A 27,424-nucleotide genomic window follows, 5' to 3' on the forward strand; every position below is an offset into this window, starting at 1 on the left:
TCTGTAGTGCTTTTAACACCGCTGCAAGTAATCCTCACCTCACCCCGTGAGTAAGTTTGATGAACACCCTTCCCTCTTCCAGGATGAAGCCAGACCCAGGGTCATGTGGCTCTGTCCTGAATCCCAGGGTGGCCAGGAGAAGCTGGGGGATCCTGATTCTACTATGATCAAGTGACTGTCAGTCACTGCCCAGTACCCAACGCTACATTCAATATCTATGTGAACGATAGAGACAATACAAGTGTCGCACCACGCGCTGTTTTCTTTTTCAGTAAATTCGCGTTTTGTGATATTCTTTGGCACCCAAACTTTGACCTAGGAGAGGTGATTACACGGAGAGGAATGTTCTCTGTGCCGGTGTTCGAGGCCAAGCCTCTTTTAGCTGTCGGGCTCTGCATCTCTGATCTGCTGTACGCAGATCTCGCAGAGACCAAGGTGAAGGGTCAGCGCGCGTCCCTGGGTGTCCCCAGCCTCAGGGTGCTCACCGGGGGGCGCTGTGAGGCCTGCGCCTTGGTGAGCCGCGGCCCGGGAACGAGGGGCGCGTCCGGGCGAGGTCGCCGCCCCCGCCGGGAGAGGGGAGTGGCCGCGCCGCCGCCGCGCCTGAAGCCAGCGCACTCGGAGCCCGGCCGGCGGACGCAGCGTAGGGACGCGGGGCGCACGGTCGGCTGAGCGGCGCGGGACCCTCGGCAGCAGCTGTGGCACGAGCCCCGCATCGGTTCCGAGCCGTGATCCCCAGGCGGCGGCCAGCGAGCAGCACGCGGAGGCGGAGCGGCAGAGCAGGCGCCCGGGAGAGGTACGCTGCGCTCGCCCGTGCCGGGTCCCTTCCCGCCCCGTGCCTTTGTGCGCGCGGCCCCGGGCTCAGCCGCAGCCGGCGATCGCGGGTCACCGGCTCCCGGGGCGGTCGTGTGGGACGCGGCAGCGCTCCAGCGTGAACCCACGCGCGCTCGAGGTCATCGAGAGCGATCGCTGCTCCGTGTACCTTCGGGGGGCGGCGGGAGCGGGGGCGGGGGCTTGGAAACTAAGTTGCTCTCAATATATGATAGCCGCTTCGTGTAACTGCGGGCACCGGGGGACCCGGCTTTCCGCGGGCCCACCCGCACCCTCCCCCCTCCATCCCTCTGACCCACTGGAGTTTCCTAGCCCGGGGTTCTGTGGAAGGACAGGCTATGGCTTCCTGTGGGAGGGAGAAGTGGAGGTAGAACAAAGGGGCGTCCTGGGGAGTGGGGTTCAGGTGCGACGTGCCAGGGCCGCGGCGCACGGGGAGGGGCGCAGGACCCGGTGGGTCGCCCTGCGCGTGCAGCTGCGCTCCACTCCTTTGTTCCGCCACAGCGGAGGGGGCTGCCCCGGGTCCCGTTTCCTGCCCGGGATGGGATTGATTCACAGTCCCAGAGAGGCTTGGGGAAGGGGGCGGGGCTCGAATGGAAACCAGATTGGGAATGGGAGCCCTGGAGGGTGCTGGGCCGGGTGGAGCGCTGGGGAGGGGGGGGGGTGATGAGAGTGCGTTGGAGTTAATTACAAACACAACCTTCTGTCTAAAGGCCTGTGGAGTTTATTTGCGGTACTTTGTTCATGCTACGGCCTAGCACTAATTGTTGCAACAAGTTCTGTTCTTCCTTAAAGTTGTAGGCTCTGGCTATGGGAGTTTGCTGAGAGCAGATCTTGTTAGTTATAATGGATGAAGAACTTTTCTTTCTTTTCCTTTTTCTTCTTCTTTCTTTTTTAAGGATTTTAGAGTAAATCAGGAAGGATATTTGTGTGCTTGTGTATCTGTGGATTTCACTGTGGCTCAAATAGGCAGACCAAAACAAACAAACAAACCAACAAACCGCTTTTTTTTTTTGGACACGTGGTTTATTCCCTGGCTGACCTGGAACTCAGAGGCCTCCTTGACCTGAGTGTTGGGACTAGAGGTGTGCACCACCACACCCGGCTAGGGCGTGTGTAGAATCATTTTGACTAAATAGGTGTCTTCATTATCATACAGTATAGTATGTATGATACATTTCCAAAAATATTTGGGGCTTGGGAACCACCAGAAAACCAGACTTTGCTAAAGAAATGAATCAGGTGATGTAATACTGAGTTGAGAATTCTTTTGTCATCGGTCCCAGAAAAAAACACCCTATATTCTTTTTGGGTTTGGTTTTTGAGGCTGGAGCCATGGCTTCAAGTGTTCTGTGCTTTCCCACTCCCTGTGGACCAACCGGAGTGAGAGACAGTGACTATTTCTCTCGTTTTTTTTTTTGTTTTTTTTTTGTTGTTGTTTTTTTTTTTTTTTTTTTTTGAGGAGTAGATTTGAAGGTAGCACGTCAGGCCTTAGTGAAAGTGACCCAGTCCTAGATTAGAATCGAGAATCTCAGAAGGATTGGGACTGAGCTCGGGACTGGGAGTGAGCCTTTGGGGGGACTGAGTGATTGGTGCCTTTGAACAGGGCATTCTAAGTAAAACCGAGGAGGAGCTGACATTTCCAGGCATTGATGGTTATGCATGTGGGGTGTTGATGGCAGAGACCCAAAGCCCGGTGCAGTTTGGAAATGCTGGCCATAACCTAACAGCCTTCTGGCTGGAACCAGCACTGCCTGCGGGACAAGTTGAGGGCCATTTGTTGTTAAGAGGGGTTGAAGCTGAAAGCCTTTTTTAGCCTTAGAAGGCGAGTTGGGAGCTTACTCTGGGGGAAAAAAAATGTTTTGTGCCCACTAAGTGGTAATGGGAAAGAAGCTGTACAAGTTCCTGCTCGTCTTTGTGCACGGAAGTGCGGCCAGGTTTTCGGGCCAGGCTGTAAAGCGGTGCGTGGAACGTGTCCTCAAAAGCCGTCGTGATGTGAAGTTGGAGTGGGATGGTGCCCAAGTGTCAAGTTGTTTGTCACGGTGGCTGACACTTACAGAGGGACTCTCCTCTTCATTGCTGTCCCGCCGTTCTAGACTGTTCATTCATGTGAATTGTTTTGCTAAGTGCAGTTCCGTTGGATCCCCCCCCCCCCCCCCCCCAGGGCTCTTTGGTCCATACGTTAACGAAACGGAAAGCGTGTGGGCCTTAGTGCTGCTGCAGACATGAATGAGAGCCTCCCGAAATAGCCGGCTCCTGGCCCGTGGCTGTCCCACTGGATGCTGCGGGATTGTGTGATAAGTCTGGCAACGGGGCTGCACCCCTTCTGGGATGAGTCATCACTCTGTCAAGCCTGGAGTTCAGGACTGGCATTCCCGGATGCCGCACAGCTAAGCAGGGCAGTGGGGATGGGCTGACATCACTGGGGGAGAGTGTGGGCTGGGAGTGGGATGGGCGGTCCACAGAGAAGAGAGCTGTAGTGCCCTTGGCATCCCTGTGCTCAGCCTTTTTTGGGGTGAGGTTTGTCTCTCTTCTGTCTCTGTTCCATTGTTTTCAGTAGTACCTAGGCATTTAGATTTTAATTGAACAGTCTAATGCTAATTATAGTTACCATTTAGTAGGTTTATTATGTGCAGGATTTTACAGGCATCGTCGCTGTATATTAATCTCTAAAATAATGTGGCCAAAGGTCTCAGTTATCCCAGGCTGGCCTAGAATTCACTATGTAGCTCGGGGTTGGCCTTGATCCCCTGATCCTCTTGCCTCTTCTCCCACTCCCAGGCGACTTTACAGGCATATCCCACCATGCCTGGTTAAAATTATTTTGGTTTTTGTTTTGAGGATGGTCTTACTTTGCATCCCAGACTGTCTTAGGAATCACTATATAACCTGTGCTGGTTGTTAACTCATGGTCATCCTCCTGCTTCAGCCTCCTTGTGCTGAGATCTTAGGTGTGAGCAAACCTGCCCGCTTGGTGCATTGCCTCTGGCTCTGTTGGAGTGGTGCAGGTCTCTAGTAAGTGACAGATTTGAGGTTTGGGTGCTTGACTCTAGCTAAACCCTGCAGAATTGCTGGGCGTGGCCACGTGATCGCTCTAGGCCATTAATCCCAGTAACCTGGGGGCAGAGGTGGACGGTGAGTTCAAGGATAGCCCGAGCTCTGAGAGAGAGAGAGAGAGAAAGGAGAGAAGAGAGAAGAGAGACCCTGTCTGAAAAAAACAAACAACAACCAAACAAAACAATTACATGAATAATCATAATTGAACTATTTATTAGCTCTTTGCAGATCCTGGGTCACTTTCTCGTGTATTATTATTGATCCTTCCTAAAGCCGCTGTGAAATAGGCTTAGAAGGCAAGATCAGGGACATGACTATCTTTCTTTTCTTTTCTTTTTTTAATCAATACTTTATTTATTTATTTATTTATTTATTATGTATACAATATTCTGTCTGCATGTATGTCTACAGGCCAGAAGAAGGCACCAGACCTCATTACAGATGGTTGTGAGCCACCATGTGGTTGCTGGAAATTGAACTCAGAACCTTTGGAAGAGCAGGCAATACTCTTAACCACTGAGCCATTTCTCCAGCCCCCGGACTATTTTTAAAATATCATTTTTTTTTTTTTTTTTTTTTGGTTTCTCGAGACAGGGTTTCTCTGTAGCTACGGAGCCTGTCCCGGAACTAGCTCTTGTAGACCAGGCTGGCCTTGAACTCACAAAGATCCGCCTGTCTTGTCTCCCGAGTGCTGAAATTAAAGGCATGCGCCACCACCGCCCGGCTAAAATATCATTATTTGAAAAGTGTATATGACTGCTAAAAAAAATACCCCACCGCTCCAGAGTCTTATGTAGGCCAGGCTGGCCCAGAACTCATATGTGGCTGAGGATGACCCTGTTTCTCCTGCTTCCCTTTCCAGAGTGCTAGATTACAGGCTTGTACCAGCTCTCTTATGAGGCTGTGGGGGTTGAACTCAGAGCTTCCAGCACTTTCCCAAGGGAACTGCTTCCCCAGCTCATTATTGCTGTGTAGTCGAGGCTAGCCTGGAATTTGCCATTTTTACACCCCTTGAACACTGGGATTATAGGTGCGTGCCGCCACACCCCATTAACATAAACAACTTTATTTGTAAGACAAACAGGGAAGTGGCTTTAGAAAAAGTTAGGCCGCCAGCATCTAAAAATAAGTTCTTCTTAAAAACCATTTCAAGCCGGCAGCATCGAGGTTGACTTTATATAGGATCGTACAGTTCCTGTTTCTTGAACGCCACGATAGCTCTTTTTATCTGAAAGCCTGTACAAACGCAGCACTTTGCTCCTCAGCTGAGACCCAGAAGGAATGTTGATGTCGAGAGGAAGTGGGATGTCAGAATTGGAAACACGCTGAGCCGCAGGCTGAGGATTTTCCCAGCACACGCTTTTCCGCCCTGGCAGGAGCCTTTTAGAGAGGACATTCTTCCATAGGGAAGTGTCAAGGGTCTTCCTTCCCTGGATCCTCTGAGATCACCCCATCCCTGCACTCTGTGGGAACACACATTCCACATGATTTGTGTGCTCAGTCCTTCCCCACTGGGAAGTGAACTAGTTTAGACAGCAGTGTAGAAGGGGAACAGAGGTGACCTGTGTCCTAGGGCTGGAGCAGAGAGACACAGTGGGACCTTGGGACACAGTGATCACCAGGGCAGGAGCAGGATGGAGCTGTGTGTTGACACACGTGAATTATTTATGTTCTCAGAATGTGCCTGGAGATATTAAAAGTATTCCTCCTCCCCCCCCTTACACACCCATACTGCATACATGTATACATTCATATACATAATTACTTTCCAAGATAAGCATGCCTTTAATCCCAGCACTTGGGACACAGGGACAGGAGAATCTCTGTGAGTTTGAGGCTAGCCTGGGCTACAGAGTGAGTTCCAGTTCAGGCTCCAAAGCTACAGAGAAACCCTGTCTCAAAAAATAAAATGAAACAAACAAAGAAAAAAAGAATTTAGAGATTGTGAACCGTGCCTTTATTTGTTGAAGTATTTCAACCCAGGATACTACTGGGCTCTCCAGGGTCAATGGCATAGCAGTGACTTGGTCTTTTCATGTCCTTAACTTCTCCAAGACAGGCGATACATATGCCCTGCAGACCAACACTGAGGCAGAGCTTGGGGGAGAGGGCCAGAGAAAGGCGCTCAGCCAGTTTCCCCTCCAGCTTCTGGTGGGCCTTGACCCAGCTGATGTGAGACCCTGTGCTCCTTCCAAAAGCAATAAAGGCCACCCTGTGTGCCCCCAAGGACAGCGTGGCAGGGCAGAGTGGGCGTGGTTGATGTTATTCTCCTGGGGGACTACATCTCCCAGAAGACCCCGTGGGCTAAGAAATCTGTAGGAAGACAGGCCTACCTTGACCTGAGGGAGATGTAGTCCCGCAGGAGAATAATAGTTGAGTTGAAGGATATGGGCATACGCTGCCCAGACACAAGCCGGAGAGAGGGCGGAAATGCTACCCAGGTGCCCCCCCCCCCATCCTTGGCTTTCTTTCCTCCGGTGTGAGAAGATCCGGCCCTGCGCCCTGAGGTTCCCGCCTGGAGTATTAAGTTCCACTTTGCGTGGGAGGGGTGCGAACGGCACGTGGGTTCCCGGTGAGGGCTTCGCCTTGGCTGCCTTTGGTCCCCGTGCTCCTGTGACATTCCCCAGCACCTCAGGCGTGTTGTGTTTTAAAGGCCGTGGTGGGCAGGAAACGCCAAGTCCGTACAGGAGGGACTCTGTACGGACTTAGTCTCTTTTCCTCGACCGTGCTAGAATATCTTGACAAGGAGAACTAAAGAAGAAAGAGTCCATTCTGGGCTCACACTTGGTGAGTCTTAGCCGGGCAGTCACGGCCTCAGGAGCTGGACGCAGATGGAGATTATTGTCCACAGTTAAGAGTCAGAGGGCCATGCCTGCCTGCTGCTGCTCCCTGCTTTCCTCTTACGTGGTCCAGGCTCCCAGCCAGAGAGATGCTGCCCACAGACCCACCTCAACGCCGTCACTTACCCAGGGGCCGTCTCCCTGGTAATTCTAGATTCTGTCAAGTTGCCTCTGACTGTCAACTTCCCTAATCATGGTGTGTTATGCTATGGGCTATTCATGATGTTCAGTAAGTACTTGATTTATTATTATTCTTATTATTATTAGTGCATGTACGTACACATTACATGGCATAAGTTTTTTTTCTTCCTCTTTTTTATGGGGTCTGGGGCCAAACTTAGATCACATCTAAATCTGTGCCTAGCTTGGCTGCCTTTTGCTAAAAAGCGTTCTCACCACCCACTTCTCTGGTTTTTTTGTGACCCGTTATCCACCTAGTTTATGCCTACATTCAGCCTGTTTTCTCTGTTCAAATCCTTAAGCCCTGATTCTGGTTTAGACATTTCAAAGCGTTTGCCCAAAATAGGTGTTTCCACAAAAAAAGGAGCAGAGTGGGGGGAAAAATAAAGCTCATAAATTACATAAAAAAGGGTTCCTTGGCCAGTGTCGGAACAACTTCCTTTGAATTGCTTCGTTTGAAGTCAGTTCCCTTGCAGGAAGGCCCTCCTGGCCTTTCTGGATGTGGGCAGTGAAGTCCTGAGAAGGGGCCGTGGCTGTCACACATCCTGACTGTTGGTGCCTCCAGGACGCTCTTGAGAAATTGTGTTTCTCCTTAACTGCTGGTATCCCTTCATTGCCCGTCTTTAATTCCACAGCGCCCTGACTGTGCTGAGAATATATGTCCTGCGTGGGCAGATGTGCTGAAAATAGCGCTGTGTGTCCGCCCCAGAGAAGGACTGGGATCCACACCTTTTCCCGTACTTACCAGCCAATGTGGTGCCCACAGCTGCCCCATTGTGTCTCAGCGTATAACCTGCCTGTGCGTTCTCCCACATCACTGCTAGGGCCCCACCCCCACCTGATGTGGGAGGTCCTTCTGACTGTGTGTTGCTTTTATTGGTTAATGAATAAAGAAACTGCTTTGAGCCTATGGCAGGGAAGAACAGAACTTGGCGGGAAATGCTAGGCTGTATGCTGGGAGAAAGAGGGTGGAGTCAGAGAGAGGCGGTGGAGCCCGCTGCCAGAGTCAGGACATGTGGAAACTTTGCTGGTAAACCAGTCACGTGGCGTATACAGGTTAATGGAGGTGGGTTCAATTAAGATGTAGGAGTTAGCCAGTAAGAAGCTAGAGCTAATGGGCCAAGCAGTGATTTAGATAATATGGTTTCTGTGTCATTATTTCGGGTCTAAGCTAGCCGGGTGGCCAGAAACGAACAAGCGGCCTCTCTCCCTCTCTCCCTCCAACACCCACCTTCTTCCCTCTGCCTTCAGTTGTGTGTTTCAGGAATTGCACGTACTGAAATGGAAGTTCAGGCGCATGAACAGCTTCATATCCACGTCTTGCCGCCACAAACCTGATAGACCTCTCTGTTTATATAGGTTTTTTGACATCCCTCCCCACAGTGAAGTTCACTATGTGATTTATGTGTGAAAGTCTTTCCCATGTTTTAGATTTTCCTGGGTGTTTCTGGCTCTCGTGGTCATCGTGGCGGGACTGTTTAGTGCCTCTCTTATCGCTGTGTCTGGTGTATCAAGAAGGGCCTGGTTCTCTGTCTGTTCATAGATGCCTCTTAGTTGCTCCCCGGAACTTGTTGTGGGAACCTGACATCATCAGATGGCTTTCAATGGAGCAGGAATTTCAGCATGGATTGAAAACGTCACGTTTAATTTTAATTTGCACTGTATGCTTTTAGAAGCAAGGGAAGGTGACTTCTAGTTTTTTTAATACATTTATCATATGTATTATATTAACGAATATAATATCCATTGGTTTATTCATCAAGTGTTTGGATGCCTACCATGGCGTCATAGTAATAGTGAGCAGAGATGATGTCGCTTTCTTTCTGGAAGAGTGAGAGATTTGGGTGTAGAGATGAACAAGGATCGTCACTGTATCTCTTTCCTCCTCCTCCTCTAGTCCACACCGACAGGGAACCTACGCTCCTTCATTTCCCCCTCCTCCTAGTGCTACCAGTGGCCGCTGCCACAGATGGCACTGAGCCATCTGTCCTTGTGAAAGCGATCTGAAGAGGAAGGACAGATGGCAAGAAAGGGGTTTAGATTGGGGTATGGAGGGCAGGCTGTTTGAGGACGTGAACGCTCACCAGTCTTCCTGAAGGGTGATTTAGCAGGAGAGGAGGAGCAGGATTGAATAACCCTGTAGACAGCCTAAAGGGGTGCCCACGGGGGGGGGGGGGGGGGGGGGGAGAGAGAGAGAGAGAGAGAGAGCGCACGCCCTTGGCAGGTAGCTCACTGATCTCCCAGAGAGTTAGGTAGGTGGCTTAGGGATGCCTGTAATGAAGCTTCAAGGCCTCTCCCCACTCCTCTCGCAATGCACATGCGTGGCACATACTCAGGGACACACATACACAGAAATGAGAAGAAGTAAGGCAGGAAACTGAGACTGAGCGAGACTGCTGAGGCCCGAGGGGCGGTGTTCTGCACAGTGGGCTGAAGGGGGCTTCTGTCCTCACTGCGCTTGCCGTAAGCCAACGTGGAGGTGCTCATTTCGGCTCAGGATGCCCTTCTCGCCCGATCTGCCCGGATAGGGAGAGGACTGCCTCTCTGCTCCTAGACACCCCACTTCCAGGTTCCCTGATACCAGCACTTTTAGATCGGGCAGTCCCCCATGGCTTGCCTTGTGGACTGCTTGACTTTATGATGGCGTGATAGTGAGATGCATTCCGTGGAAACTGTACTTTGAATTTTGATTTTTTTCCCCCCAGGCTAGTAATACATAGCTTGTTGCTCTGTCCAGATGAAGGCCAGAACAGGAGCCAAGACTCCCCTTAGCCATGTGGGCAGCCGGGTGGAAAATTACCATACAGTGTCCTGCATCATGATGCTGGGAACTTCTTCTTTTTCTTTTTTTTTTTTAAGATTTATTTATTTATTTATTATCTATATAGTGTTTTGTTTGTATGTATGCTTGCAGGCCAGAAGAGGGCACCAGATCTCATTACATACAGATGGCTGTGAGCCACCATGTGGTTGCTGGGAATTGAACTCAGGACCTCTGGAAGAGCAGTCAGTGCTCTTAACCTCTGAGCCATCTCTCCAGCCCTGCTGGGAACTTCTGGGGCTGGGTCTCGTAAACGCATCTTCAGCTCAGGATATTTGGAGCTTCGGATGGTCTTATGGGGACTAAGCTCCACCACTGTCAGTTCAACAATTGTCCTGCCGCTGTCCTTGCTGCTGACTGCTGTTTCTGTTGAGCATCTGAGATCCCGTGAATTAGATGTCTTTGCTTGGCAGTCTGCTCCTTCTGGGAGGGTCTGTGTCAGCAGACCCAAGGGCAAGGTGAGAGGAGGGTGGGGGGCGATCTGGAGTCCCCTGAGGTCCTCACACCTTGTTCACCTGTACTCCAGCTATTTGGTCGTCAAGGCTTTGCACTTGGGGCAACCCTTTTGGAGCTTTCCATTGAGTTTAGGCTTTGTAAAGAAGTGAGACGCAGTTTGGGGCACTGGCGCTGGTCAGGGTACCCGCTTTGAACCTTGGCGTTTGTATTTAATGTTGCTAGCTCATTTATGTGGCCTCACTGTTGGGTCTATGTCTACCTGTTCCTTGTCTACAAACTGTGACACAGAGTCTTGTCTATGCTGTCGTAGGGATTCTTTTTTTTTTCTTTTTTTTTGATTTTTCGAGACAGGGTTTCTCCGTAGCTTTTGGTTCCTGTCCTGGAACTAGCTCTTGTAGACCAGGCTGGCCTCGAACTCACAGAGATCCGCCTGCCTCTGCCTCCCGAGTGCTGGGATTAAAGGCGTGCGCCACCACCGCCCGGCTGTCGTAGGGATTCTATAAGGTGTGTGCGCGCGCGTGCGCCTGGGTACTGTCAGCCCAGAACAAGGACTCTATATTAGTTCCTGTCGCTCCGTCTTCTGGAGAATGGATTTCTAAGGCTACTCTTCCCTCAGATCTTCAAATCTGTTCGAATTCAAGACATGTGTACAAACGAGCGGTACAGACGTCGACATATATTTCGCGGGCAGGTGTGTGCAAAGGAAGCCAGCAGAGGAGAACATATGGACGGCGATTGTTAGGATAGTAGAACAGCACCTGTATCGTTTACCTTATAGTGCTTTTTCCCTGACCGCTGATAACATCACACAACCATGGGAGTAAAAGAGGCTAAACTTGCCTTTGCCCAAGTGCTTCCTGCTGAGGCACGGCCAAAGGATCACTGGGCGTCCTGGCGCTGGCAGCATCTGCAAGTGGAGTGGAGCGCTTTCCCGTGGTGTTTAAGAGTTGCAGAAATGCCATGGTGTTCGGCTGTGCACAGACAGCCTCGACAGAAAGCCTTCAACATTAGCAGGTGGGCTGTGCGCTCTGGGAGCCCCTCTTCCTTTGACTGTCGCTTCTTGGTCCCTGTGTTCCCGCCAGGGCCCCCTAGTCACCTGCTCCTCCTTTGCTCTCTCCCATCCCTTTCCACCTTGAATGTCTCTCTTTGAATTCCCGGCTTTGTCTCTCGTTTGTCATGCAGGAATGGTGCGTCTGCTCAGAGAGCAAATTTGGTTTCCTATGCCATGGTAAAAATACCTTTCACTGTCTAAATCGTGGCCCTTTATTTAGTCACACCTAGAACCAGCGAGTGAGGTTATGAACCAGTTAAGCCTAAGGTTCCAGTAGCACCCGGTGTCTTGCAGGGTTGGATTCTGAAAGGAGGGGCGGCCAAAGGAATGCCGGGCTTGAGTTTCTCTCTGCCTGTTTCCTTGGGGGTTAATCTGCATTGCCACCATCATGTGCTTATCAGAAAGTCTGAACTTTTCCATACTGGTGGAGTAGAATTCTGGAAAGTTACCCAGTGGATTTTCACAAAGAGACCATGCCAAATCAGATAAGTTGCCTCAAAAACCGCATCGCTTTTCATTTGCTTTCACGGCCCCGTCCATCATGCTTCCCAGCCTCTCTTGTGTTCCTCGCTTTCTCTAATCGTGCACAGAGAGCTGCTCTTTTCTGGGAAGTTTATCTACAGGAATTGGTCTTAGTACGTTCTCAAAAGAATCCCCCCCAGGCCTCGGAGCAGCCGTGTGGCCTGGGTTCCAGGGAAGAGGAATACTGCTGATTTCAGGGAGGATGCAGTTAAGTTGGTTTAAAGGACCAGAAGTAAGGAAGGCCTGCTTTTGAAACCCTGTTCTGGACTTTGTTGGTCACCTGGAATTTGAATGTAACAAAGGTATCTACATTAGTTCTTCCTCTGGCTTGAGTCTGTTGCACCCGCAGCAGGATCAATATGATCAATAGTGTGATCACAAGTAGGGTTTATTGCTTTTCAGATTTCTTCATCGTAATGGTTTCTTTTATCTGAGTGTGGCCACGAGTACAGGGATGTCTGTCTGTCTGTCTGTGCTGCTCAGTGGGTGGTATAAGAGCCACGCAGGAGATGGCATGGCCTTGCAGGTTGATTTCCGGAACTCAGATTCTGTGACATTGAATCCCCCCCCCCCCCCCCCAGCATGACAAGGCTAAGGCGTGAGACCTCAGGAACTCACGCTTATTCTTGGCAATTTGAAACCAAAACCCAGATGCAGGGGAAGAGCTGAAGGCAAGTTGTACCATCCTGCGCCTGCCGGTTGACCTGTTTGGTATCAGTGGCCCTGGGATGTAGTTCCTGAGTAGGTTTGTGTTGTCCCAGCAGTCTCTGGGCTGCCAGTGGCCACCTGGTTCGCCTTGGCCTTCTGTGTGATCTCTCTCGGCTTTCAGCCCCAGCTCGTACCCGGTGAGCTTTCCTTACTAGAACTGTCCGTCTTGATTGATGCCCTGAGAGTCTCACACTGAGCATCGCAAAGAATAATCGGGTGTAGGGGAAGCCGCCTTTACGGGAGTTTGTGGGTTGCAGCAATGTGGCAAGGGAGTAGAATGCCAGCCGGAGGGAATTAGGACTTGTTCCCACACCCTTGACAGTGTATGCGATTATGAGAGCTCTCTGGGTTCGTAAAGACCAGAGAATGGTCTTTACGAACATCACACAGCGTTTGGAAAGCAGGGTTCCCAAAGGTGCTCATCAGAGACTGTGTCGGCACATCCTGACCTGCACAGGCTCAGACTGGACGGAATCCCAGCCCTGAGAAGGGGAAGTGGACGCAAGGTCCCGCCTGTAACCAGTGATACCTGCTGGGAGAGGGACACTTCTCTAGTGGGGTGTCACTGGTTCATGAACCTTCTGCACCCTGGGTAAGGCTCATGAGTAGTTGGCCAACACAAACTGATTATCTAATCTATCTATCTATCTATCTATCTATCATCCATCCATCTAGATTTCTAGATTATCTATCATCTATCATCCATCATCTAGATTATCTATCTATCTATCTATCTATCTATCTATCTCTTCCAAGGGTCCACTCAAGTCCTCCCCTTTAACATGAAAGACCTCTCCAAAGATAGTCAACATATTATGGTCCTGGGACTGATGGCTTCATCATGAGAACTCTGAGAAAACAAATCTAGCCAACATACATGGTCTGTGAGCCCAGTGACCCACCCTTGCCTGCGTCTCTATCCTGCTGACCATCTTGCGTCCAGTCTGGCCCCTCTGGCAGCTTCTTGCTCATTTCTTTCCCAGTTCTGTAGATTCACATCTTGGCTTTCATCATGAACTCGGGTTCGTTGGTCTCTCTTCAACTCTTCAATCACAGCCCCAACTCTTGTGGCAGATGCTCAACGTTCCAGTCAGGTGAACTGTAAATGTGTGTTTGGTAGCATGGGACCTTCATGGGACCCTGGGCCCGTGGCTTCTCTTACTGTGCTCCTCGGTTTGTGGTTGGAAAGAAAAGCATTGTGGGAATATCACTTGAGGTCCAGGTTCAGGAAAAATTTGCATTTGAATTTGCCTTCTGTTTCACAAGTTAATTTTTTTTTCCCTCTAGAGTTCAGTTTTGAGTTCCTTTTCTTTTCAGGAGGCCAGTTTAGTTAAAATTAGGTTGAGTGGGTGTACAATCCCAGCAGAATCTGTGGGCAGAACTATTTCAGTGGGTACGTTAAAACTGACATACACACTCTCTCCTTATATATAGATGCACAGTCATAGACGTAGACACAGAGAGACACACATCCACAGACGCGCACACACACAAACACATACATAGACACACATACACAGACTCACACACACATACATAGACACATGCACAGACTCACACACACAAACACATACATAGACACACATACACAGACTCACACACACACATACATAGACACATACACAGACTCACATACACAAACACATGACACATATACACACATAGGCACACATGCACAGACACATACACAGAGATACATACACACAGATGCATAGACACCTAGACACATAGACACACAGATATATACACAGGTACACACTGACACACATAAACACATACAGACACACACATAGACGTATAGACACATACAGACACACACACACAGAGCATAGAGGGTTAAAGCTCTGTAGATATTAAGATCATGTTTATTGCTGAGCTCAATACCCAGGCATGCATAGTAATAAAGGAGTCAGAGTAGCCATAGGAGTAAACGCTAAGCGTTTGGTTGTTCCGGGTTTTTGATGTGTATGTTCACTAGAAACGAAGGATTTCTGCTATGTGTATGTGAGTCTTAGACTTTCTATTACCGTTACTGTTTTCTGTTGCTGTGACAGAGTAACTGAGGCTGGGTGATTTATTTCCAAGTTTTACTCCAGCTCATCCGTCATTCTGGAGATCCGAGAGCATGCACCAGCATCTCCTTGATTCCTGGCAGAAAGTGGAAGGCACACGAGCCCGCATGGAGGTGTGTGTGTGTGTGGGGGGGAACCGGAGCGATCCTGCTGCGTGACAGCCTGCCCTTTGCAGGACTGACCCAGTCTTGGGAGGAGCTGTTAATGACCTAATCACCTCCCAGCAGCCCCACCACTTCTCAACATTGCTACACCAGGCAGTGAAACCTCAGCGTGAATTTTGATTGGGATAAGCCATAGTCAAACCATAGCGATGAGATGGTTTTCTTCATCCAGTAGTCTGTTGAAATATATTAATATAGTAGGGTGCTGGTGGCACACGCCTTTAATCCCAGCACTCGGGAGGCAGAGGCAGGCGGATCTCTGTGAGTTTGAGGACAGCCTGGTCTCAGGATAGCCAGAGCTGTTATACAGAGAAACCTTGTTACAAAACACACCCACACACGCACACACACACATATATATATGTATATATACACACATATATGTGTATATATTAATATATTGATATTATTTCTACATTAAAGGTTATATATAGCTTTTTAAAAATTTCCCTGGGCCTTACGTCATTTGGATTGAGCCCCCCTTTGCCCCCATCCCACCTTACCATTAGGAATTGAACCCGAGGTCTTCATACACGCTAGGCACATGCTCTTTTTTTTTTAAAAAAATATTTATTTATTTATTATGTATACAATAGTCTGTGTGTGTGACTGCAGGCCAGAAGAAGGCACCAGACCTCATTACAGATGGTTGTGAGCCACCATGTGGTTGCTGGGAATTGAAGTCAGGACCTTTGGAAGAGCAGGCAATGCTCTTAACCACTGAGCCATCTCTCCAGCCCCGGCACATGCTCTTCTACTGAGCTGAGGACCACATTGTTTTCAGGGCATTGGCTATCAGACTTGCAAGTATGGAGAATAATACATGGATTTCCTATTGGGCTACTCGGAGTAAGGATACCCACATTTTGCTGAGGTCCTCTATAGCCTTTTGTAGAGCGTGATGTTCTCTTTGAGGACAATGTTTGCCGCCGTCGGCAGTCTTAAAGATGGAAAGTTCTGGAGTGTGAAACTCAGCCGTGTTTTTAAGCAGCAGGGTGTGTGTGTTTATTCTTTGCGTTTTTAAGAGTCCGGCTCTGGCATGACTGTGACCTGGCGCTCTCGACTCCACGCTCAGCTGTGGATGTGAAGTATTACTTTTGTACGTAAGTGACTCGAGTGCTCGCAACTATACGTTTGGAGCTGAGTAAATAAGACCGGATGTCGTTCAGAAAGAGCTGTTCTGCTTTTAGCTGACTAGCAAGCCGGCACTCTTTTCTTTGACTATCTAGGCCACAGCCCTCGAGGCTGTACCAGTGCCAGGCATGGTGGTACAACCTGGAGTCCTAGGCCTTGGGAGGTTGGGGTCAGCCTGGGCTACTTAGTTCCAGGCCCAACCAGAAGCAGGAAAACCTGCCTCTCGGGGTGGAGGCGGGGGGGGGGGGAGGAAGGTCTTCCTGTGTGTGCCAGGCTCTCACCTTACCATTGGTAAGTTTCCTGGGTTTTGATTGTCTGATTTCTTCATCTCGTCTCATTTGAATCACTCCAATTCTTAGCCCCAAGCTGCTAGGTTGGAGCCCCAGCTGGAGTCCCTGCTGCTAGCTTTGCTGTGTCTTTTTTTTTTTTTTTTTTTTTTTTTTTTTTTTTTTTACAGTTAGTGCCTGTTTCCCCCATGGCTTGCCGGCCTTTATACAGTGTGTAATCTGGACAGCTGCACAAAGCTGCCCTCCCTGTTAGTCATTGTCCCAACCTACTCAGACCGTGAGCTCAGTATTATTTTTTGCTGTCTATGCTGTAGCTTAAATCTGAAATGAATGCCCGAAGCCCACGTGTTAAAGGCTCGTTTATCAGCCCGAGACACCGTTGGGAGGGGTTGTTGGCCACCGCGACGGGAACACAAGCTTCTGCCATGATGAACCCCGTCACTGTGATCCTAAAGCTGTAGGACCATGTGTCCATGGACCACATTCTCCAAACTACCAGCCCAGACAGACCTATCTTTCTTCTAATGTGATTACCTCGGGCATTTTGTTCCAGGAGCGGAAGGATGGCTAACCCGCCTCTGTACCCGATCAGAGGTGCTTAGGTGAGCCTCCGTCTCTGTATGTAGCAGCTGTTGTCATCTCGTTTCTTCAGGCCGACCGGTGACCCTCTGCCTGTGCCCTGCAGTGTGGACACCATCGATGATGCTGTCAGAGTCCTCAACTCTTCTTGGTTCCCACTGCTCTGACAGCCAAGGTTCTTGAGCTGGACTCCCAGACCATTCTCAGCTCCATTGCCCAGCCGGGCCTTGCTCGGCTGTATCCACTGCTGCCGTCTTACATGGTGTTTGTTCAGTGTGTTTTACTCTTTCTTAGTGCGTAGATTCTCTGTGGTCATACCCATGCCATCCTTTCTCATCACTGGTCGTTGAGAGCAACTTTTACCATTTCTCTCTGATCTGTTGGTGCACGCCAACTGCTGTAGTTGGTTTTTTTTTTTTCTTTCTCTTTTACTCTTTGGGGAACCGCCACCCAGCTCCCAAAATAAGTACACAGAGATTTATTCTTTCTTATAAATGGCTGGCTTTAGCTTGGCTTGTTTCTAGCCAGCTCTTTTTTTAACTTAAATTATTCTGTCTACCTTTGTCTCTGGACTTTTGTCTTTTTCAATTCTATTTATTTTTCCTCCTTACTCTGTGACTGGCTGTGCCCTGGGTAACTGGCCCCTGATGCCCTCTTCCTTCTCCTTGTCTTGTTCCGTGATCTTCTCTTCCCAGATTTCGCCTCCTGTGTACTCTCTCTGCCTGATAGTCCCACCTATTTTTCTCTCCTGCGAAGCTACTGGCCATTCAGCTTCTTATTGTAGACCAGTCAGGTGTTTTAGTCAGGCACGGCTTCACAGAGTTAAACAAATGGCACATCAGAGCATGCAGCGCATCTTGGCATCATTAAACAAACGTCCCACAGTGTAGCTGAACGCAGCACATCTTAAACTTATGTCCCCGCAAGAAACCACGCTAATTGTCCATGTCAATCTAATCTCTGTATTCCACATCTCGAGGTGAAGAGGTTGCGTGGTGCGCACACTGTTGATCGATTAGTTTGCTCTTAATCGTTGACTCAGTTTGATTGCAAATGCCTGGAAGCGGTAGATAGGTCTCTTGTTCTGTTGCTTTCTGAGCAGGCGCGGTGGGTGATGGCCAGCAGGGAGTTGATCATGAAGGTCAGCCTTGGGTGGATGCTCTGGGCCCCTCTGCCAGCCTGGTATTGACCTACTTTCCCCTCCTTATCTGCGTGCGCAACATTCGTTGTGTTTGTTGTACCCAGTGAGCTCTCACGTCACAGGGAATGTTTGTCCCTCGCTTGCGTGTGAGTTGAGCGCTACAGGGCTGGCTAACTCGGCGGAGGAAACCATGGAGGAGAAACGTTGGTAAGCAGTTTACCTTCTAAACTGGGGGGGCATTATGCCTACGTCATTTAAAAATGACTGTAGTTTTTCTAACCACCTATTAAACACGGAGAGGGTGAAACCGTCCATTTTAAAGGTTTAGCCTTTTAATTTCATGGTTCGCGTTCTCATGGGTTTTGAGAATCCTTCTTGAAGTGCCTGCACAGGACGTGAACTTTTTTCTCATCTGGGTTTTACCGTCCAGTTTGTTCGTAGGCATTTCCTCTTTGACTAAATTGTCCCTTGGGGGACACGGTTGTTGTGTTGTGGCTCCTTGCGTAGGCAAGCTGATGGACCTTAACAGTGGGTTTTTGTGTAACGTACTAGGTATGCCGTGTTCAAGGAGGAAAATGTACCTGTGTGTGGCTTAGCTCTTGTTGTTACCTGTATGTAGATCATCTGGAAGTTCGGCAGAATTGTCATTCAGATTTAGTTAACGTCTGTAAATGGACATTTTGTCAACACAGGTTTTAGGATACACGTTTGACATCGTTTCAAAATTATTACGGCATGCTCTAATGATTTGTTCCCTTGGTTCTTGATAAATACGGCCCAGCGCAGTAATAAGAGTCATGATTGCTTTGCCTCTGAAATTTAATATTACAAAGAGAAAAGACCTGGAGGTTGATACAGAAAATGCTCCCAAATTCTATTACCGTCGTTGATTTTACATAACTTTACAGGAAGCTAACGCATTGCAGCAAGTTAGCTATTTTTTAAGAAATTCTTTTCAAATTACAGAATAGCTTTGCCTTCTGAATTTATATTATTGGGGTCTTGAGGGGAGGGACTATCTTAGCTATTTTTGTTTGATCGCCTTTCAACTAATAAACATCCATGAAATCCTAATGTAAATGTATAAACATCTCTCCCTTTGTTTACATAGTTTATTAGACTTTATTTTAGGAGCTAACAGCTCAGGGAGTCTCTGAATTTCTTTTCTAAGGCCTTTTCTCACCCCAGCTACAGAGCCGTGCCTGAGGCCCACTCTGGTAAGGAAGGAACTTTTCCTACGTTTGTTAATATGTAGATCTGTAGTTTGATCTCATAACTAAGTGCTTTCATAACTAGATGGATTTCTGAAGAGGGAGGATGTCCTTTGGGCAGCGATTGTGTGGACGGCTGTAAACACGGTCTTGCTGTGTTCCCTCTGCCTGGGTAGCTGCGTGTTAGGGCCATCCTGTTTATTTCTGCGCAGTCTGTCTATGCTCTCTATAGTTAGGCTTTTAATACATTTTTTCCATGAAGGGTCCAGAATAGCTGCTCCCCTTAGCTGCTGAGAAAATGTCATTGAGATTTTTGTGGATTGGCATTTGCTGACTTTTTGTTTCTTTAAACATTCTTTAGAATTCCTCAAATGAAGGGACTCAGCCTTTTTCGAATTGGTCGCGTCAGCACGGGAAGACTGTCGGAGCGAGCTTGAGAGACAGTGGGCTATGGTTTTTTTTGTGTGTGTGTGGGGAAACTGAGGCTTGGGGGTGGCATTGTGCCTAAGGTATCCCCGTCACACTGAGTTGGCTCTGCGACTTGGATCTTCTGGGTCTGGACGTATCAGCTGTAAAGGGACTGGAGGGCTGGGGTGGCGTTTGGTGGAAGAGCACTCCTCGGCCTTGAGTGGTCCCTTGAGCTTGACAGGTGGTGTGAGCGGAGGGCGAGAGCCACCGGGTGCTGGAGGCTTTGGCAGGGTTTGCAGTCTGTGGGACCAAACGAGCCTGGGACCTTCTGATTAATAAGTGGATTCATTTGGAAGGGAAGTTGGTTTCCCTGGCGGCTGCAGTCGGTTTAATCATTACTCGTGGCATCTGTGGATCCAGCAGGGCCCACGAGAGCTGACAGCTTGCCAGTTATATCTGAGCAGTTTTACATTCATACCGGGGTTCCTGGGGCTCAGGTTCGCCAATCTAAACATTTGACTTCTTGGAATCTTTTTTATCCGCCTCGAGGGAGCGGATTGAGAAGTCTGTGGGTTATAATTAGCGCATTCTCTTGTACAGCTGAGTTGGTGTTTCTGGATGGAACCGCGGTTTATGGCGTTTGGCTCCCCTGTCCCGCAGGCCTCGGAGCCCCTCAGACGTTAGCTCATTGATTCTTGTAAGGTTTCGTGTGAGTAGCGTAGTATGGTTGCAGGCTCCTTCTTAAAACTAGCTCTCCGGACCTCTTGAGCTTGCAGAAGTCGAGGGATGCTTCTGTGGGTTGTGGGAAAGCAAAGAAGTAGGGTGGGGGTGGAGACGCTGGATGCTGCTGCTGGGTGAGCCTTGGAGAGATGATGTCCCTTGGTGATGTTCCTGACATCACTCAGCAGACCTCCCTCTGGGAAGTAATGGGTGTTTGTGTCTGTCTGTCTGTCCGTCCGTCTGTCTGTGTACTGGCTGCGCTTCCTCCTGTTACTTACCTGCTGTCACAAATCAACTGGCGAGGACGACAGAAGGAAGGGAGGGTTTATTTGGCTCACAGTCCAAGTGCGCGTTCTGTCACAGAGAAGTCACGCCCCGGATAATGAGGTCGCCTAGCAGACCGCACCCACAGTCAGAAATCCGAGAGCTGTGGCTGCTGGTGCTCAGCTCTGAACCCCAAGTCTCGGATGGTGCCACTCACAAGTAGGGTGTGGCCTTCCATCTCATAAAACTAATCTAGGAACTCCTCTTGGACACTTCCAGAAGTTCGTTCCCCAGGCAATTCCGGATCCTATTCATTGGCTGCCAAGACTAACCGAGACTAAACCTAGAACCCAAAGGAGGAGGCAGTCACTTAGTTACGAGTACAATCTTGTCGTAAGACAGGGTAGGGAGAGCTTGTGAGCTGCTGGGGTCAAAAGAGGAAAAGCGTTTTGGGAAGGGAGGAAGCCATGTCTAGCGAGTTTCATCTCTGCCCATCTGTGTACACCTTCCTCTCATCCTGAGTTTGGGGATCAGCAACTGGAATGCATTCCCTCGGATTCCAGCCTGAGTCTGTGATGGCAAAGCCTGGATCTGGGGTCCTTCCTGGGCCCAGTGTGGGTCTCATTCACAGCCCGTGGCCCAGGGTAGCTAGGAATGCGGCCCAACACAAAATTGTAAACTCATTTAAGTGTTTTCGATTCCTTCTCCTCACGATTTCTTTTTGGTCACTTAATTTTACTGGTGCAAATGTGAACTTTGCAGATGGCAGGCCCGTTGCAATGTCGGCAGGTCACGTGGCAGGTGAACGGTGGCTGCCAGGCTTGTGCAATGCGCAGCGGGACTTCTTACCTCCGAGTTGCTGGGACGCGCTTGGCAGTTTAGGACTTAGGTCAAAGGGTGGACAATGCTTTAGAACTGAGCGAGCGCAGGGCTCTGGGATCTCGCGTTTTCTCTCTGGGAAGGTTTTGCCTGGGACGGGAGGTCTCTATAAGCCGACTTTTTCTCTTCAATCAGAAGATGCGTGGTTAGTGCTATTGCTGCAGCCGCCACTTTTTTTTTTTTTAAACCTCAAAAATCCTTCTAATTAGCCTGGATGATATGTTTATCCTATTCATTTTTTCCACAGCTGGAAAAAGCCTCCCAAACCTCTGTCTCTTCATGAATAGCAGAGTCGAGGTGCCGTTTTTTTCAGGCCCGTCCGGCCAGTCTGGCTTAGGGTGGGACAGCAGCTCCTAGGCAGCTTTTTGTCGAGAAAGCCGGCTTCCACGCTCAGGTGGAAAGCAGCCTTGACATTGATTGGTCTGTGGTGATTCTAGTCCCGTTTCTGGCTTTGCAGAAACACTGGGGGGAGGTGTGTTAACCCTTAGATAACCGTAAAGTCACAGCCCCTACTCTTCCTTACACGGGGCTTCCGGCTTGGTGGCCGCGTTCAGGGCACGCGGGCTGACGTTTGTAGTTATCTGTTCACTCTCATTTCTTATTCATATCTGTCTGATCTTCACTGCCCGTGAATGTTCTTTGTGTTTCTATTCAGAGTTAGAACACCAGGCAAACGGCTTTACTCTGTGGAAATTGCCCCGAGGCCTTGCCCGTTTCTTTCCCTAGCCTACGAGTCTATTCCAACCACAGCGCTCCAACCAACAGCCCGTGAGTCTTAGCAGAAGGTTTCAGAGAAAGGCTGGAGGTGGGGACACTTTCCCCATGGGTTGACTTTTTAACAATGAAATAAAAGACCAGGAAGGCAGCAAACTATGACCCGTGACGTAAATGCAGGGGGTAGATACCGCTCATATGTTTCTCTTAGCAAGCGTGTCGGTAGGAGTGAAAATTAGTACCCTCCGAACCTTCCTGCACACGCACGCCAGCCCACTTTGTCCCATGCAGTGTGCAGCAGAGATCACCCTACGGTGTGTGACACCCTAAACCCGGCCCTTTGGAGAACCATGCTGCCTGAGTAAATCTCCCTAAAGAATTCAGTTTCTATGCCATTTGCCCTTCAGGTGTCAGATCCTGAGCAGGTGTGCTGTGTTGCGGGTACTCAAAGCTGTTCTTGTGTATCCGCGGAGGCTTAGCTGATGTCGTCAGGGCTCGGAGGGGCAAGGTGATGAGTGCTTGGGGTAGAAGAATGTGCGGATTTGCTCGCCACGCCACAACCTGTGTGCCAGCCGCCCAGGCAGGTACCGCCCCGATTAGGGTTTCTCTGTGTAGCCCTGGCTGTCCAGGAACTCCCTCTGTAGAGACCAGGCTGGCCTCGAACTCAGACATCCGCCTGCCTCTGGCTCCCGAGTGCTGGGACTAAAGGCGTGCGCCACCACCGCCCGACTAATTAAACCTTGCCAGGCTGCCGTCTTCAGGGAAGGAATGGGGAGGCCCACTAACGCCAGCAGGGGAGGGATGTTGGGGTGTCACGGTGTCACCGTGCCTGGGTTGCTGTGGCACACTGTAGGCAGAGTGGTTTAAGCCGAGGATATTTATTTATTTTTCATAGCTCCGGAAGCTGCTGTCTGGCAAGCACCCACCTTCCTGGTGTCTCCTCACTCACATTTATATCTTTTATAAAGACATGAATCCCACTATGCTCTTCCCGATGGCCTCTGAAGCTATTGTTTTCCAAAGGCCTCCCCTCCAGGACTGCAGAGTTGGAGGACAAAGCTTCTGATGGGAGAACAGAAGCTTTCAATCCCTACCAGCTGGCTGGCTTGCTTGGAGCGTGCTACTTAGGCCTAGTGACTTCTCCTTCCAGACTAAGTCAGGCTGAGTTTAAGTCAGGAAGCCCAGCTGGCCCTCCCGGGAACCAACCCTGGCATCTTAGTGCTTCTCTTGGTCCCACGTGATCAGCATCAGCCCCACTTTTCCCTCAGAAGGGTGTCGAGCCCTTGTGCTCAGCATCTCCCATGCTTGCTACCGTTTGACTGGAAGCTGGCATCGTTCCTGCCAGTATACGTCATGGCCTGGTTAGCAGTGGTACTGTTGGGATCCTTGGCATGTTATGTCTTGTGTGGGGTTTGGCCCAGAGTCGGGGGTCCTCCAAGGAGACTAAAAAGGGAGACAGGAGTTGTGAGGTCCTGGCTTCTCTGCCAAGAAGTTTTTCTTTTCTGAGTAAAATATATGTAAATGAAGTTTATTGTTGTGGGGTTTCCCTCTGTGATCTCCATTAATAAATAAATGCTTTGGACCTATAGCAAGGCAGAACATAGGCAGGCAGGGAAAGCTAGGCTGAATGCTTGGATGAAGAAGGGAGGAGTCAGAGAGAAGCCATGGAGCTGCCGCTGGAGACAGACGTGCTGAAACTTTGCTGGTAGGCCAGGACCTCATGGTGCTGCACAGATTAATGGAGATGGGTTAAATTAAGATGTAAGAGTTAGCCTTTAAGAAACTAGAGCTATTTTTCCATGAACAACAGCCTCCTGCATTTCAGGAGCTGTCTGTCCTTGGGCAAGGGGCTTGCAGATCAGAGGCATTTTTGTTTCATGGATCTCTTAGGCACATTAATTAAAACTTAAAAGGTGACTTTGGTTCTCAAATTCAAAAGTTTCACCTCCACATTCATACTGTGGCACACACCCATACATATACACCAAATATATGTAATATCATAGTTTTCAGTAGCAGGTTGGCCTTCGCTTTAATTAATTAATTAAAGATTTCTGTCTCTTCCCCACCACCGCCTCCCATTTCCCGCCCCCTCCCCATCAAGTCCCCCTCCCTCTACTACTGTTTTCACTCCCTAAACAAGTTTGAGCCAGCTGCACCAGATGTTCTTGATCACATGTGGGAGGGAGGTACATACAAGAAATATGTAAGGCTGTATGCCTGCCCCTGAGTGGACCTGGTGGGAAATGCATAGCCTTAGAGGTTTCCCTTTAATCGCCTTTAATCCCAGCACTCAGGAGGCAGAGGCAGGCGGATCTCTGTGAGTTCGAGGCCAGCCTGGTCTACAAGAGCTAGTTCCAGGGACAGGAACCAAAAAGCTACGGAGAAACCCTGTCTCGAAAATAAAAAAAAAAAAAAAAGAAGCTAGAGCTAATGGGCCAAGCAGTGATTTAAATAATACAGTTTCTGTGTGATTATTTCGGGTATAAATTAGCCGGGCGGCTGGGAACCAACAAGCACCTCCCTCCAACAATTTATGAGTCTAGCTTTTTGTAAAAATTCTAATAAATTAAGGATTTAGGCCAAAACAAGCTTCTTGATTTTTTTTTCCTTTTTGTTCATGTGTATTTTCTATTATTTTTTTTTTATAGTGGGTACACACTTCCCTTAGGCGCTTAAGAGGTCATTTGAGATGTCAACAGTGGACTGTTTGGGTTGGTAAGATTGCTCAGTGGGTGGAAGCCTCTGCCATTAGCTCTGGTGATCTGAGTCCCATTCCTGGGACCCACTTGGTCGAAGGAGAGCGCTGACTCCCACAAGCTGCGCTCTGACCTCTAGACCTGTGCCCTGGCACACGTACGTGCACACTAAATACACGTAATTAGAAATTTAAAAATAGGGCGTTCCTTTGCCATTCTTGCTGGGCTCTGTCTCTTGGGCGTGGTGTGGGGGAAGCGGGGAGAGATCGCCTGGCTGCCGCTGTGCCCCAGCTGGTCGCGCAATGCCAGCATCTCAGCAGGATTCTTCCTGGACATGCTTCTTGAACTGGATAGATGGGTATCTAACCCTTTACCCCCAGATGATATTCGGCGAGGACGGGAATTCTGGTTCTCAGTGCGTCGCTCCTATTAGGTTCTGAACCATGTGGCCGTTTTGGGTTTGTCCTTTGCCTTTCTTTTGCCTTGAAGACTGGCTGAGAGTTATTTTGTTCTTGAAGTTTTGCCTCATTGGCCCAGTTTCCTCACTTAAATGTGTTTTGCATGTCACTCTCAAAAGCCTCAGTGACTTCGTTGGAGCCTTGCGCTGCTGCGTTTCCTGTCCTGTTGTCGGTGTTGTGATTCTTTTTAGAGAAATCACCAAAGTGGCTTGAAGCGGTTATCATTCTTCTGCCTCCTAATTGTGACCAGACTTACACACGCGAGAGAGGCGGCTGTCGAGAATCCCCTTTGTGCTGTGACTTCTGCCTTCGCGTTTTCCAACCGTATTTTCAGTAGACTTTGGGGGGATACCAAGGAATAAGACATGGCTCTTTGGCAGAAGAACTGGTTTTCTAGAAAAGACGCTGTCAGCAGGCAGGACCACTCTGCGTGGAGGTTATGGCTGGAGCCAGAGTCTGTTAAACAGGTTGCTACTGTTAGCAAGTCCCCTGGAGCTCTTGCCTCTGGGGCACCCTTCTGACGATGCTACAATAGATGTGTTTCAAATGTCCTCTTTGAGTTACAGAGAGGGCTTCCGTGTTTTCCCACTCATAGCGCAGTTTTGGTTTTGCCCTAGTGGTTGTTTCAGATTTAAAATGATGCGACTTAGTAATCTTGGTGCGCACTGAGCTGTCAGCTCGGATTCATCCACACTCTTTCAGTGCAGAAAGTGTTCATCGTTGCTGCCTGCACTCCCCTAAGAACTCAGCCCATCGTGGGGGCGGTAAGATGAGTCATCCTTCTGCTTAGCTTCCATTTCTTGTTAATTATTAATGTTGATTTTTTAATTTGAAATAACTTTGTGTATTCCTGCTTTGATATCGAATGGTGGGATTCAGTGTTCTTCCCGTGGCTGACAGCTGGAGGGGTGGCCGTCTTCATATTTTTAGCGGCCGCAGTTACAGTGTGTCTCATGGTCACAGTTACAGTGTGTCTCATGGTCGCAGTTAGAGTGTGTCTCATGGTTCATAGCTTGGAATGTTTGTGGGCAATGGGGTAGAAGACTTTGTTGTACTGTTAGGTTACCATGGCCATGGGATGCTTTAGGATCCCATACTGGGATTAAAGGCGTGTGCCACCACGGCCCGGCTTGGATCAGTTTTTGTTTGTTGTTTGAGATAGGGTGTTGCTCTGTGGTCCAAGTCTAGATTGCCTGGCCTGAGCCTTGTTAGGACCGGAAATACCTGGCTTTGCGTACACCTTCTCCTGCCTATACATAGGAAAATAAGATGCCCCAGACAAAATCATGTGTCTCTCTTCTGTGTGGCTGAAAACATGCCTCCCACTGTTCTCTGAGAACGTCTCTTTTGTGCATCTGTCTTCCATGGCCTCCCAAGTGAGCACTGGGGAAAGACTTTGCCAGGCTTTCGTACTTCCAGCAGTTCTTGTGAGTTAGAAGTCTCTAGGGCTGGTTGTCAGCAAGGGTCAAACAGTGGTATGATCACCAAGAGTTTGGAACTATTGTTCCTTAAAAAATGTAGCTACTTTGCAAGGTTAACTTGCTTCCATGGACTTGTAACACACACTGAAAATCCTGTCAAGCCTCAGGAACCTGACCTGAGAGTGTGTTGCTTGGCTGTGGCTCCTTCCCTACAGACAGTTGCCACTCTTGGTTGATAGTGGAAGAAACGGAGTCTGGTGGTATCTTCTGGTTCTTACCTCTTGGCAGTGGGAGGGCTTATCCCTTTCTCAGGAACCAAACAGTTGGCTTCGGCTTGACTGCTACAGGCAGCGAACAGAAAATTCTCGCCTCGCTGGCCTTTCGTACAGGCCAGTGTCATGGACACATGGCTCTGGTATTCTGAATTCCCCGAATTCAAATTCTCTAGCGTTACAGCTACAAGATCTGAGTCCCCAGGGCATGCTCGGCTCAGCCTGTGGTTCCAGTAATAGATATCAAATATGATCTCGCTGGCCTAAAATGTGTACTTCCTGTGCCCTCCACCTCACACCGCATGGCCTAGCTCAGCTAGTTTGAGCCTTTGCTCTGGCACCAGTTGCTTGGATCCAATGTCAGATGCTCTCTGATGGCGACGGAAGATCCAACTCCGCGTCCTTCAACCATAACGGGAGCTAAGGGACTCGCATCCCAGAAACCCTGAGTGAGGTGCCGGGGACCTTAAGTGCAGTTTGATCTAGAGGTTTGCGATGTCATTAGGATTCCATCACTAATCATTTTCAGTCATTTTCCTGC

General features: G+C 49.2%; 1 protein-coding gene across 4 annotated transcripts in view; it reads left to right on the plus strand.

Annotated features, from left to right (window-relative positions):
- Window positions 1-608: 608 nt before the first annotated feature.
- Window positions 609-27,424, plus strand: part of LOC121442183 (unconventional myosin-Ib) — a 152,099-nt gene continuing 125,283 nt past the window's right edge. For 3 of the 4 annotated variants that reach the window (XM_041643615.1, XM_041643617.1, XM_041643619.1), the window contains exon 1: window positions 609-793. The gene's annotated coding sequence lies outside the window, so the exon portion shown is untranslated. Of the gene's footprint in view, window positions 794-18,012; window positions 18,045-27,424 lie in introns of those variants that run through there. The other variant, XM_041643616.1, reaches the window with a different exon arrangement.

The sequence above is a fragment of the Microtus oregoni genome, unplaced genomic scaffold (assembly GCF_018167655.1).
Source record: "Microtus oregoni isolate MIOR12 unplaced genomic scaffold, Mior012 000087F_ref0000451, whole genome shotgun sequence".
Taxonomy (NCBI): Eukaryota; Metazoa; Chordata; class Mammalia; order Rodentia; family Cricetidae; genus Microtus; species Microtus oregoni.